General features: G+C 41.6%; 1 protein-coding gene across 7 annotated transcripts in view; it reads left to right on the forward strand.

Annotated features, from left to right (window-relative positions):
* Positions 1–12609, forward strand: part of FSTL4 (follistatin like 4) — a 258601-nt gene that overhangs the window by 104095 nt on the left and 141897 nt on the right. The gene's annotated exons all lie outside the window — the stretch shown is intronic.

Genomic DNA, 12609 nt, shown 5'->3' on the forward strand with positions numbered 1-12609 from the left:
TCATTGTATCGTTTGGCAGTGGCTTTTTTTGTATCCTTTTGTCGTGGCTTTTGAATTATGGAGTTGGAAAGCCTTCTAGAAACTTGTTCAAAGAAAGGTACAAGAATAATCTAATTTAATGTGTTGAAGAAAATACTTAGCAGTCTTGTAGAAATAATATTCTAATTAATAGTCATGGTCTGTATGAGCTTTTAAGTGAGCAGCTGCTGTAAAGCCAAACCAGGTGAGATTTATCTCTCTTGAGACAGTTCAAATACTGAGTAAACAGGGGCTTTATTTATGAATTAGTTTCTCTGATAAGTCCTGTCTTTATATGCTGCATTAAATTGTGCATGTTTCTAAGATACATGTTAGCACTCGAATTAATATTTTTTAAAAGTTTAAAACAACAGAAAAAAGATTATTCTTTATATATAGCTTCTACTCTGACATTAATGGTAAATACTGTGAAGAAATCTTGGAGGTCTTTTCCAGCCTTAATGATTCTGTGATTTTATGTGACAAAACTCCCAAGCACTTTGGAGGATGCTGGTCTTAATTTTCCTTCATTATTGCATTTGGCTTGATGCTTGTTATAATAGGAAAAAGCAACCCTCCCCAAATGTTTCATAATGAAAAGCACGGAGCAAGTAAAACATCAGTTATTGATTTATTGCTGTATTATTTCCACCATAAGTTTATAGTTATCTTTGATGAGGAAAGCATGAGCCGAATGATGGAAAGAGCTTTTTGTCAATAAGGGCTGTTTGTAGGAATTTAGTACCTGTAACAGATAGAAATTGGAAGGAGTTTTTTTCTTCCCTCTGTGCTCTGAATTCTTCCGAGATTTTAAAAGCAGTGAGGAGCTGGAAGGATGATGGATGATGCAAGCAGGTTTTTGCGAAGCCAGTGCCACTGTGGCTCCCTGCTTCCACTGGCTTCTATAAAAACTCATTCTACTCCAGCCCTGCACTGCTGATCCATACAGCAAAAGGTGCAGACAAATGGAAAAATCGATTTTGTTAGTGTGAAATAGGAAGGAGAATTGCCATGCCCCCTGTTTTAGGCTGATTTGCGCTTTTCTGTATACTATTTGTGTGATGAGGGATCAGCAGTTTTGATGCAAGACTGGTCTGAAGTTTTGGTTTGAAGGATTGGGGATCTAGTTCAGGGATCTGGCTGCAACATGGATCCTCTGTCAGGTAGGTGGCATTAGGTGTGCAGTGCAAGGCACCAAATAAGGACAAAATAGGCTGTTTCTTTTCTTCTCGGGTGTTATTGCCCCATTTTTAGCAGACTGTTTTGAAGAAATTATGATTAATTTGGTATTTTAATTAGCTGCTAAATAGTTCTCTATTTGATTAATTACTTTTTCTTTATTTATGCTGTCTTCATCCAAGGGAGGGCCTGTGTCAGTGCTGACTGCAGCTTCCCAGGTCTGCCTGTGCCACAGGGGAAAAACCCATGGGAATGGGCTCTCTCTTCTACACCCTTATTTTTATTTTCAATTCCTTGTGTGGATTTATGCACTATAACTTTTTTCCTTTAGCAATTGACTTATAAGCATCCAGCTGAGTGGTGGAGACTGCACACTGAAAAAAGGCTCTTCTGTGCAGCTTTTTGCCATCTGGCTCTTGGGTGAAAGGCCTAAGGGCACCAAAGGGCTTTTTTTACTGGTTTTCTGTGCATGCAGTTCCCAGGTGTGGTGGTCAGATGTCCTAAAGGGCAGCACTAGGAGACAAGACAGTCTCCTTGCTTCTGCAGAACCAAGGGAACACTGAAAAGGTGCCATGCTTGGGAGGAAAATCTTTAAATTTTTGTTTAATTAAGTAATTTCTCTTAAAAACAGCACTGTAAATGAATACCTCAGTAATAAAGTACATTGTTTTAAACTAAAATGAAATTAAAGTAGTTAAAGACCACAAAATCAGGTTGAAAATTGAGGGAAACTGCAGCTCATAAAAAAAATTCTTAACTTGGAGGATTTGAATCAATGCAAGAAGGAATTCCTCTGCATGAATAAACTGTAATAATTTTTAAATAATTGCCTTTAACATTTTTGGTGACTACCTAAGTACATGCTGACATATGGTGTGTCAGCATGAAGCACTGATTTGGAGTTTGATGTTCTATACCAGTTTTCAAGTTGTTATATATAATCTAGAGGAAGCATTATGTAAGCAGACACGTGGCAAAGATTCAGCAGCTTGGCCAACAGATGGAACTCTGGCCTGTTGCTCACCATGGAAAACCCATGCTTTCCTCCTACCTCATTGACCTCTTTTCCCCATCTCCACTTTTTTTTACCTTTTGCCACTTTTTTAGCATCCTGTGCTTTGCTGGGGGAGCATTCCCAGCCCAGCTGGAGTGTTTGAGGCACTACAGCTCTTCTTAAGGCAAAAATCAAAATTTCCTTACAATATAAGGGAGTAGGAGAAATAGGAGGCACATTCTACATTTATGCCAATGAAAAAGCTTCTAAAAGCTGCAGGTGAGCATTGCGAACCAGCTCAGTGAATTTTGCAACTTAAAAACATCCTATTTATTTTTAAAAGCATGCACATTTTCCTCTGTGAGTTCCAAAGCTTGCATGCTTCAATAACGCCCTTTATGTGCCTTTTGTGTAATTTCTTACTGAGACAGTTGAAAGTGAAGATGCTCAGAGCTGTCTTTGGAAGCTTCAGCAGCCAACTTTTGAAAAGGAAAAGCCAGCACTTTTCCCAGTTTTCTGCTATTTGTTGGAAACAACCTCCAAAAGCCCAAACTTGCACCTATTCTGTAAAAGTTTCCAGGTAGGAAATCAGAGTCATATAAAGACTGGATGTAAAGTAATACCATGTTAGTGCAATGTGTCTGCAACTGTGTCTTAGGTTGCAATACAGAATACATACCAAAAATATGTATTCTATCACCATCTGTTGAAACCAGGTGGGGCAGTGATCCTTATCTCTGTGGGACATACTCTGTTAATGGGCCATCTGTTAAAACCAGGTGGGGCAGTCATCTTTATCTTTTCCACAACCCATCATTCTTCCAGGAAGATATATTCTGTTAATGGGCCATTAAGTCCCACTGTATGACTGAAAAAATTACATCATCCCATTTGGAGATGCTCCACCCAGGGGGAGGAGCCAAGTATTTCCTACCTAGATAAAATCTGAGATCTGGAACACCAAGGCAGCCTTTTTCCACTGGATTCCAGAGGAAAAACTGGACCCTTCTTACATCATCACTGGACCTTCAGAAGAAAACTGCACCCTTCTGCTGGACCACTGCTTCAACTGAACCAATCTGTCACTCCAGGACGACTGCAGCCACCATTTAATCAAACGGCTACAAACACCCTGACCAACAGGGTGTCAGGTTGTAGTCTGACTCTGTCAGTGTTTTTTGGGTTTGTTCTCTGTAATGCTGTATTTCTATTTTAATTTTCCTAGTAAAGAGCTGTTATTCCTATTCCCATATCTTTGCCTGAGAGCCCCTTAATTTCAAAATTATAATAATTTGGAGGGAGGGGTTTTACAGTCTCCATTTTAAAAAGAGGCATCTGCCTTTCTTGGCAGACACCTGTCTTTCAAGCCAAGACAAATTGCTTATTCCAGTTAGTTTCAAACCAAATGTAATTTGGGCAGAGCCCCCATGATCCATGTACAATTGTCTAAGGTTGCTTTGGGCCCTTTAGAGATGGCTTGTACATCCTGATTTATAGAAATTATCTACAAGAAAGTGTATCCAAGATACTTGGAGTAGAGAAGGAAGAGTGGCTTGGTTGATTCCTTCTTTTCCCTCTTGTGTTACCTCCTCACTTCTTCTCTTCCCCATCTTTTCCCCCTGCTTTTAAAATTTTTTTTTCTCAACTCAACTCAAGATGCTGCATTTTTTTCTGGGGGAAGCTTAACAGCAGAGATGTGCTGACTGTGGAGCAACAATCTGTGATGTGAGGAGCAATTGAAGCCATCTCAGCTGGAAGCAAAGCTCCTAGCCAGGTTCAGCAGAGCTGAATTTGTCAGTGCTCAGTTATCAGCTGCAGATATGTGGCTGGTGTTGAAAGCAGCTCTGTGGGGAGCCTCAGGAGCAGCATGCACAGGGAAACCCAGAGTTCATCCACTGGGTGCTGGGAAATCACCTGTGCTGACTCCGACATCAAAGTCTGCCTGTATGTTGCAAAAGGCACATGCTCAGAGAGCAAGGAATTCTCGCACATGCAAGACATGAGTGGGGTGTTATAGAAGATGTTGCTTTCATTCTTCCTCAGGAGAAGTGTATCCTTTCTATGTCCATCATCTATTGAACACACAAACCTCACTCAAAATTTTATCTAAATAACCCCCATAGGAATCTCAATTGCTGGGTTTGAGCATATGTTTTAAAGACATTCTAGAGTAAGAGGGGAAGGAAGCAATATGAATAAGTAAATTTTTACATACTGTAAGGATGTAGTTTTTTTGTTGCACTTGGACTTTTGGGACCTTACACAACTTTACCAAAGTTTGGATTTCATTTTTTTTCTTTTGAGTGTTACTATTATTGGATGAAGCCTTAATTGTTGAAGCCCTCAACAATTGCACTGCAGTAAATATGTGAAAAAGTGAATGTAAATAGAACTTAGAAAATGAAATGTGAATATTTGTGTAAAATGTGTCCTCGTGTCTTGCAGGCAAATTTATGTTTTTAAGGAGCTGCTTTGAAACACCATCTGCAGAAATCTCTTAATATTAAATAAATAAATCTTTATCTTCAGACTGGATTCATGTGTAGAAGTAGCCCAAATATATTCTTAATACAAAGCAATTCTACAGCGTAACACACTCTTGCTAGTGTCTCATCATGTTAATGGATTCTGGTTTCAATTGCTCATACCCTCCAGCTTTCAGCTGAAGGTGTTTTTTCCTGGTTCTTCTGAGGATTTGTTGATATCTTGAGAAACTGTTGGGGTCATAGCCTAAGCTAAAACACTTTTGCTAAGCATTTTCCCTGCATTTGGAGTAGGAGTACAGCTCCAGCAAACCAAGGTGCAGGACGGGGCTGTGGGCTGATGCTCATGGAGGAGCCCTTGGATTTTGCACCTGAAAAATGTAACTGATGTGTCATATTTTGCTCTAGAAATCAATGCCATATGCCTAGTGAGCTAAGACAGAGTACTGATCATTCTTAATAGCTCTGTAAGTCTCAGAATAACAGCAGAGCTTTGCCATTTGATTCTGCAGGCTTATCCCAAATCAACCTCTATTAAAATGGAATTACTTGGCAGGAGTAAGTCCAGGGAGCTCTTGGCTTTCCAGTACATGGATGGATCCTAGTGGCTGTTCCCAAATTCTTGTGGATACTTTAGTACCTCCTCAGAATGACATATCTGTTAGTCTTCCAATGGCTAAAGGTCACTCCATGGAGGCAGGGCAGGGGTTTGAGTTTGGTGTCCCCAGTGAAAACTCCTGGATTTGCTGACTGACCATCACAAGTGTGGGTTTCTCCTGGTGAGTTTTGGTTTCTATCAGTGCCCAAATAATGGCTCTGCAGTCAGTGGGATTTGGAAGCTGTGGCTGTGCTCGCTGCTGGAACAGGGAGTGTGAGTCAGTGGGGGTGAGGATGAAAGCAAGCAGCTAGAGATGGTGTCTGCTTAAGTCTTTGATAGCTTGTAGTAAAATCTTATCAGCAACTCAGTTCACGTCATGTCTTAAACTGCTTGTGAGATAAATATAACTGACAGCTCTGCACACAGAAATGAACCATTTGTGCACAGAATATGTTTCATTTGAAGCAACCCAGAGGCAGAAATAGATGAAATGCTCAGAGCGGCAGCCTGCATACCCACAGCATGTGTCAGTGCACTAGGGATGAGTGACACATGTCCTGATGGATTTGGGATGGCAGTCACGGACAGTTTTCTGTGCTGATAATGAAAACAGTACCCAAATGTGATTTGAGATCTGAAAATGGGAAAAGCAACAGAAGCAGCTGAAGTGTATAGTTTAGGAAGCCTCGTCTCTTGGATTGCCAGGGAAAATTTAGCAAGAGAAAATACCTTTAGTCTTCAGCTTAAACCCCGTGGAATGGGAGATGCCAGGATGTGACTAGGGCTGCAGAGTGAATGTTTAGAGGGCAGTTTGCCTTTAATTTGCACCAGTGTGACATAAATTCATCTTGGAGAATTCCCCTGGTAAAGCACACAGGTCTGTGTGACAAACTTATTTTCTTATTTTCCCTTTTTTTTGCCCTCTGGCATGTTTTCTTTAAAAAGAGATGAAGATGCATCCTATTCCCAACTGTCCTTTTGTTCCCTTGGGTTGCAAGGTTGTGTTACTTCATGAAGTCAGTGAAGTTGGAAAAGCTCTCTGAGATCATCAAGTCCAACCATTAGCTCAGCACTGCCACTGACAAGTCCACCACTAAACTGTGACCCAAGTGCCACATATCTATTAAATGCCTTCAGGGATGGTGACTCCACCACTGCCTTGGGCAGCCTGTTCAAGGCTGAACAGCCCTTCCTATGAAGAAATTTTCCCCAGTATCCAGTCTAGACCTCCCCTTGTGCAACTTGAGGCCATTTCCTCTGGTCCTTTCCATTTCCACTGATGGAGGTGCATTCTCAGTCCCGGGGGCTGAAGCTATGTGTGCTGCTGTAGATGTGTTTTGATCATCGTGTTGGAGGCGGGGGTGGAGTTAGTATCTGTTCATGAGAGCTTGTCATTAGTACTGACATTATTAGAATGCCTCATTCCTTTTTCAGTAGATGTTGTTTTAGATATATAACAGAGAAAGGGAATCTATACTATGGCTAAAGATACTCCAGAAGAGTGTATTTATGGCTCTTGTTACACTTTGATGATTGTGGGTTGTTTTTTGCTGGGAAAAAAAATGTTCATTCTGTTGTATTTTATGAAGAATTGGTGACATCTGGTGATTACTTATTATGAACCCTCTCATGTCTGCCAACAGAATAAACCTTTTAGTCCCAAAGATTTGTCTTGCGATGTGTCTGAGAGAGCAACTGCAATTAGCATGTAATCCCTGCCCATCACTCAGCTCAGGAACATTCAGAACCTGTGTCAGGGCAAATACTGGTTTAAGCATATTGCAAAGTGAAAAAGGTTGTTCCCTAGTTCTTAGGTCTAATTGAATGAAAGCCTAACCAAATGAAAAGGGCAGTACTGATGCTCTGGTCCCTGGGAGATGGGCACAGGGAGTTCTTGGTTATGTCAGGGGGGATGTTTGCAGGATCAGAATGACTCTGTCTTCAGTTAAATGCATTTATATTTGTGGGCAGAGGGTAGAGGCTTTTTTACTTCAGAGTTTTGTCATTTGTTTTTGAAGTCTAATAAGGCAAAAGTGAAATAATGGAAAGCTGTTTTGGAGTCCTTCAGTGTATTGATGATGAGTTGATCAGGTGGAGAGATTCCATTCCTGCTCCATCCACGAATCTGCGCAGAGCTGGGCTTCCCAGTTGGCACTGAAGCCCTTCAAGTGTACCTGTGTAGCCGTGATGTTCAGGGTATTAACCCTTTAGATGCAGCAGAAATAAGACACACAGCTACATGGTCGTCTTTCATGATAGGAAAGAGAGACAAGTTTTATTCAGAAACACACTTGTTTAAATAGAACAACTCGCAACTCCAAGGGCAGAATAAAGATGATTGGTTCAGAGAGAAGACACCTCTTTCCCAGGCCTGGTCATGCACCAAAACAGGTGTTCTATCTTTGTTGTTAATTCCTCTCTATTTTGACTAAGTTATCATCCTGGAAGAAATTCTCCCTGACCTTCAGCTGGACCAGCTTATCAGCCTGCGAACAGAGCCGAGAAGCTCCGGCCTGGAAGATCTTCCAGGCTGTAATTTTTCCTAGCTCTCTTAAGTGAGTGTCCACATACCTGAATATGCTGCCAGCAGCCAGATGGGCTTTTTGCCTCTCCTGTGAGGAAAAGCTGAGAAAATTGGGGTTGTTCAGCCTGGAGAAGAGGAGGCTCTTGAGAGATCTTAGAGCACCTTCCAGTACCTAAACTGGCCACAGGAGAGCTGGAGAGGGGCTTCGCACAAGGGTCTGGAGTAATAGGACAAGGGGGAATAGTTTCAAACTGACAGAGAGCAGGGTTAGATTAGATACTAGGAAGAAATTCTCTGTGATAGTGGTGAGGCCCTGGCATGGTTGCCCTGAGATGCTGTGGACTTCCCATGCCTGGAAGTGCTCCAGTCAAGATTGGTTGGGGCTTGGAGCAACCTGGTCTAGTGGAAGGTGTCCCTGGCCCTAGCAGGGGTGTTGGATCCAGATGGTCCTTAAAAGTCCCTTCCAAACCAAACTATTCTATAATTTTATAAATAGGATGGTTTGCACCAATTGTCTCATCTGTTGATTTTCTTAATCAACACACAAACTGTTAATACCTTTCTTGGTACTCTTTGATGTGCAGTAGGTTGGGTTGCCATGGGTTTCTCTGTGAATCTGAACAGTAAGGTAGCCCTGGGGTATTTATTAATATCTTTTAAAGGAAAGACATTTGTTGGCTTGAATGTAGAACTTTGCCTGGTTTTACTGATAGTGAAAACATCTCTATTAATACGATGTTACCTTTGTTTCAAAACAAAGATTTAAAATGTTTTTCATTTTAGAGCACTTGACCTTGTTTTGTGATAGCTTTTTAAAAATGGTTGGATGTTTTTATTCCGTGAAATTCATGCATATGTCTGAAGTCTAAAGATATTTTTATTTTCTAAATAGTAACCCTGCTCATAAAAAGTTATCCTTTTGTTTTAAAAAGCTTTGAAGAGAATTATGGGTTAATTAAAATATTACATTGAAAATTCAGAGTCTGCACTGAATGACTCCTTGTTTCTCAATGTGCTCTGCCTTGTAACTGTCCTATGATTTTAAACAACAAAAATAAGCATTCAGGAAATAAGAAAATAGCCCTTGAGGAAATCCCACCCATTTTGTGCAAAGCTAGTTTTATTGAAGAGATTTGGACACTTCAGTTCTTTGAATTCAAGTGCTAAAGCTGGGTAAAAATATCATGCATGTATCTCATGTCTATGATGCATCTTTCAAGGAACACAGTTTTAACTCAAGTATTTGCTCTCAGTACTGTGAATTTTGCTCTGTGTTTCAGGAGGAGAGCAGCTGTTCATGTGCTTTGTGTGATGCCAACCTGCAGATGCTTTCACTGAATGGAAAACTCTGAAAAAATCTTGGGTTGGATTTATTTTTAGAAAAGATCTCTCCAGATTATCTGAGTTGAGTATGTGTAAGGCCTGCATGCATAATCTCTGGAGAAAGTGTGGGTTGTTGTAAATAAAGTGAGTACTGAAACACAGAAGGCATGGCCATAGCAGTATTTCTTTTATTTCTGTGATCAAGTATAATCTTCTCTTGCTGTTCACTTTTATAGTAATTTTGAAAATAGCATCTTTCTAATCACATCCAGAGAAGTCCTCTCCCTTCCCATCTGTGTGACTTTCTCTTTATGATCCCATGAATAGATCATCAATAGAAAAGACTCAGTGTTAGCCCTGGCTGACCCTCTGTTCTTTTTCAGTGCCACAAATAGATGACATTATTGATATCTCCGGATTAAGTGGAAAACAAAGCAATTGCTGGCTCCTTGCAGACACAGGGTAATGCACACACTGATATAGAAACCATACCCTTATCAGCTTTTTGTCTCACTGGTTTGCCAGGGGAGATATCAGTGCAAGGAACAGCTTGGAAACAATAGTCCTTTAATAACTTCTGCTCTGTTCTGTGCGGGGAGGTGGAACTTAGAGTGGTGTGACCTTGATTTGTGGTTCTCAATGGCCAGATACAGAGAATTCCAGAACGGTTTGGGTTGGAAGGGACCTCAAAGAGCATCCAGTTCCACCCCCTCTTCCATGGGCAGGAACATCTTTCACTAGACCAGGTTGCTCCAAGTCCCACCCAACCTGGCCTGGCTCTGTTTGAGGGATGGAGCATCCACAGCTTCTCTATGTAAGGTGCCAGTGCCTCACTACTGTTCAAGTAAATGTCTTCCTAATATGGTGGATCATTCACAGCTGGTTTGCAATAGCTGGGCACCAATGTAGTGTGCTCTCTTTTGTGTTATGAATCTTCTGACTAATTTCAACCAAATTGTACAACAGTGATGCAGAGCTGGATGGTGGTTTTCATTAAATTTGAGCCCCTGTTGAGGTTGTCTGTGGAAGGTCAAGACTGGAGCTGAATTTTGTGAGACACTGATATAAGAGAGAGCCTTAATATGTGAAAAGATTCACAGATTAGCTCATTATGTCCCAGTGCTCTGGGAACAACTTCTTTGTGCCATTGCACAGGAGGAGCCAGCCAACTTAGGTGCCAAAACTTGGAAGAGGGATGGAAGGCCTCTGCTTCTCTTGGATGTCCCTAGGAAAGGACAGCATTTATTGTGTACTGGACCTAGATCCAGTTTCTGCTGTAGCTGTTGCTGCACAGCTGCTTGGTTAGGTTACATTTGGTTTTCCAGCCCTGAGAGGAGGAGTGATGGGTGTCAGGGCACAAAGAGTTTGAAGGACAGATGGAAGTCACATCCCAGCCCTCCTGACCTGCAGATGTTTTGCTCCTTGTTCCCTCTCACCTCTAAAATTTTGGTCTAGATCTGGTGGGCACACCTTGTAGAGGAGACTTGTCATGTCAGCAGCAGTAGCTGAGGAAATATGGATGCTCTCTTTTTAAGGACATAGAAGGATTGGATCTTTTTTCATTATTTTACTTTATCTCTTTTCCAAAATATGAGTGTCTGAGCCAGGCACCTCTGTCCCTGGTAACAGCCTCAGCGTGGGACCCCAGTTCCCATTTGTTTGCTAAATTGAATAATTTCCTGCTTTATCCTTGAAGGCAAAACCATGTTATCATCTTCTGAAAGTGTTTGCAGACTATAACCATTTCCATTTTTCTGCAGTATACAATGGAGCAAACCTTAATCAGATGACTATAAAGCTTGGTTTTATGGTGTTTCAGTCTTTAAGATTTTAATATTAATTAAGATGTTTGAGAATGTCTTTCAGGTTTCCCTTCTGAATTTTATTGTTCATTTTAGCACCTCTTTTTTGTCCTGTTGCTATGTAATCTTTTTTTATACTCTTACTTATCAAAGCACAACATTATTTGGATGGGAGGGGACCTGTAAAGACCATCCGGTTTCAACCCCCTACAATGGGCAGGGACATCTTTCCCTAGACCATGTTTCTCCAAGCCCTGTTCAACCTGGCCTGAAACACTTTCAGGGATGGGGCAGCCACAGCTTCTCTGGGTAACCAGTGCCAGTGTTAAGACCTCAATCATCACTGGCAGTAAAGAGCTTTATCACCTGTGACATGGGCAGTTCATCCTTGACAGATGTTGGGGATGTTGCTGTTTTGTCTCAAAAGACATTATCTTCTGGTTTTTGATGAGGAGATCATCTGCCTGTATTAGGGATATGAGCTGCTTGATTCCTGTGAGCCCCAGAGAAACAGCATTTTGGTTACCTATTTAGAAAATTGATATATCCTTTAAAAATATTTTTATATTTTGGATTTTTAATACTGTTCCTGTCCAGGAAAGAGAGAGATGCCAAGTCCTCTGAGAACTGTGACTGTATGGAATGTTTTTCTGAAGATGCCACAGAGGCACTAGAAGTCATATGTGGCATTAGCCTTAGCTCTTGTTTGGGCTCAGTGTTCACTGCCTGTGCTAGCAGCCTCCTTGCAGTGAGTCAGGGTCATTTCAAAGCTTGCCAAGTTCTGGATCGTTAGTACTTACCTTCTAACAAGGTTTCGCTTTCTGTCCCAGAAGTCAGCATCTGATTTCCTCTAATGGCAGATTTGTTTCAGAGGCCAGGAAGGGCAGCTGTGAATTAGCTATATGGCTCCTTATTCATTGTCCATATAAAAGAGATGCTCTTAAATTGGAAATAAAGGTGGAAGAACAACAGACATTTCTGAAGAGTTTTTAGTATGTGGATTAGATACTCCTGATCTTGCTTTGCTTCATTTCTGGCATCTGTAAAACCCTCTGCTCTAGCACAAATGTGCCAGCAATAGAGGGATGTGTCAGGAGACCCTAAAGGGTAGTTCCTAGTTGGGGAACACGAGAGGCCTTTCTCAGCTGCTCTCTCTTGATAATAAATCCTGTTCTATCAGGCCAAAGCAACCCCTGTTCTGTTCCTTGGGACAGCCCCCTGCCCTTTCCCTGTCCATCAGCCTTTTGGTCACTCCCATGTTGTTTCACTGTTGGCCCCTATGCCCTTACCCCACCCTTGTGACACCCCCATGTCCCCTGGTAATTGGTCTCTGATACTTCTTTTCCCCGCCCTGCTCATCCTATGTGCTTAACCCAAAGCCCTAGGTCCAGCCTTGCCGTTGCCTCTGAATGCTGAACTGTGCACATGCATGGCTGAAATAAACATCTCTGTAAAACCCCTGCAAAGGCCCTTCCTGTTTCTTTATCTGTACTACCGCAACAACCACCCCAACCTCAACAGGGGTGGATGCTGGGCCAGGTCAGGGGGATGCTCTATCTTTTCATGGTGGCTGTTTGCACCAGGGAAAGCCCAATGTCTCTGGGAATAATTGGGAAGAAAAAGTCTCTATAGGAAGTCTCTATGTTGGAAGTTTGTTACCCTGCAAGACTAGAGCATTTTTTAAAATA

The sequence above is a fragment of the Sturnus vulgaris genome, chromosome 15, assembly GCF_052056855.1.
Source record: "Sturnus vulgaris isolate bStuVul1 chromosome 15, bStuVul1.hap1, whole genome shotgun sequence".
Lineage (NCBI taxonomy): Eukaryota > Metazoa > Chordata > Aves > Passeriformes > Sturnidae > Sturnus > Sturnus vulgaris.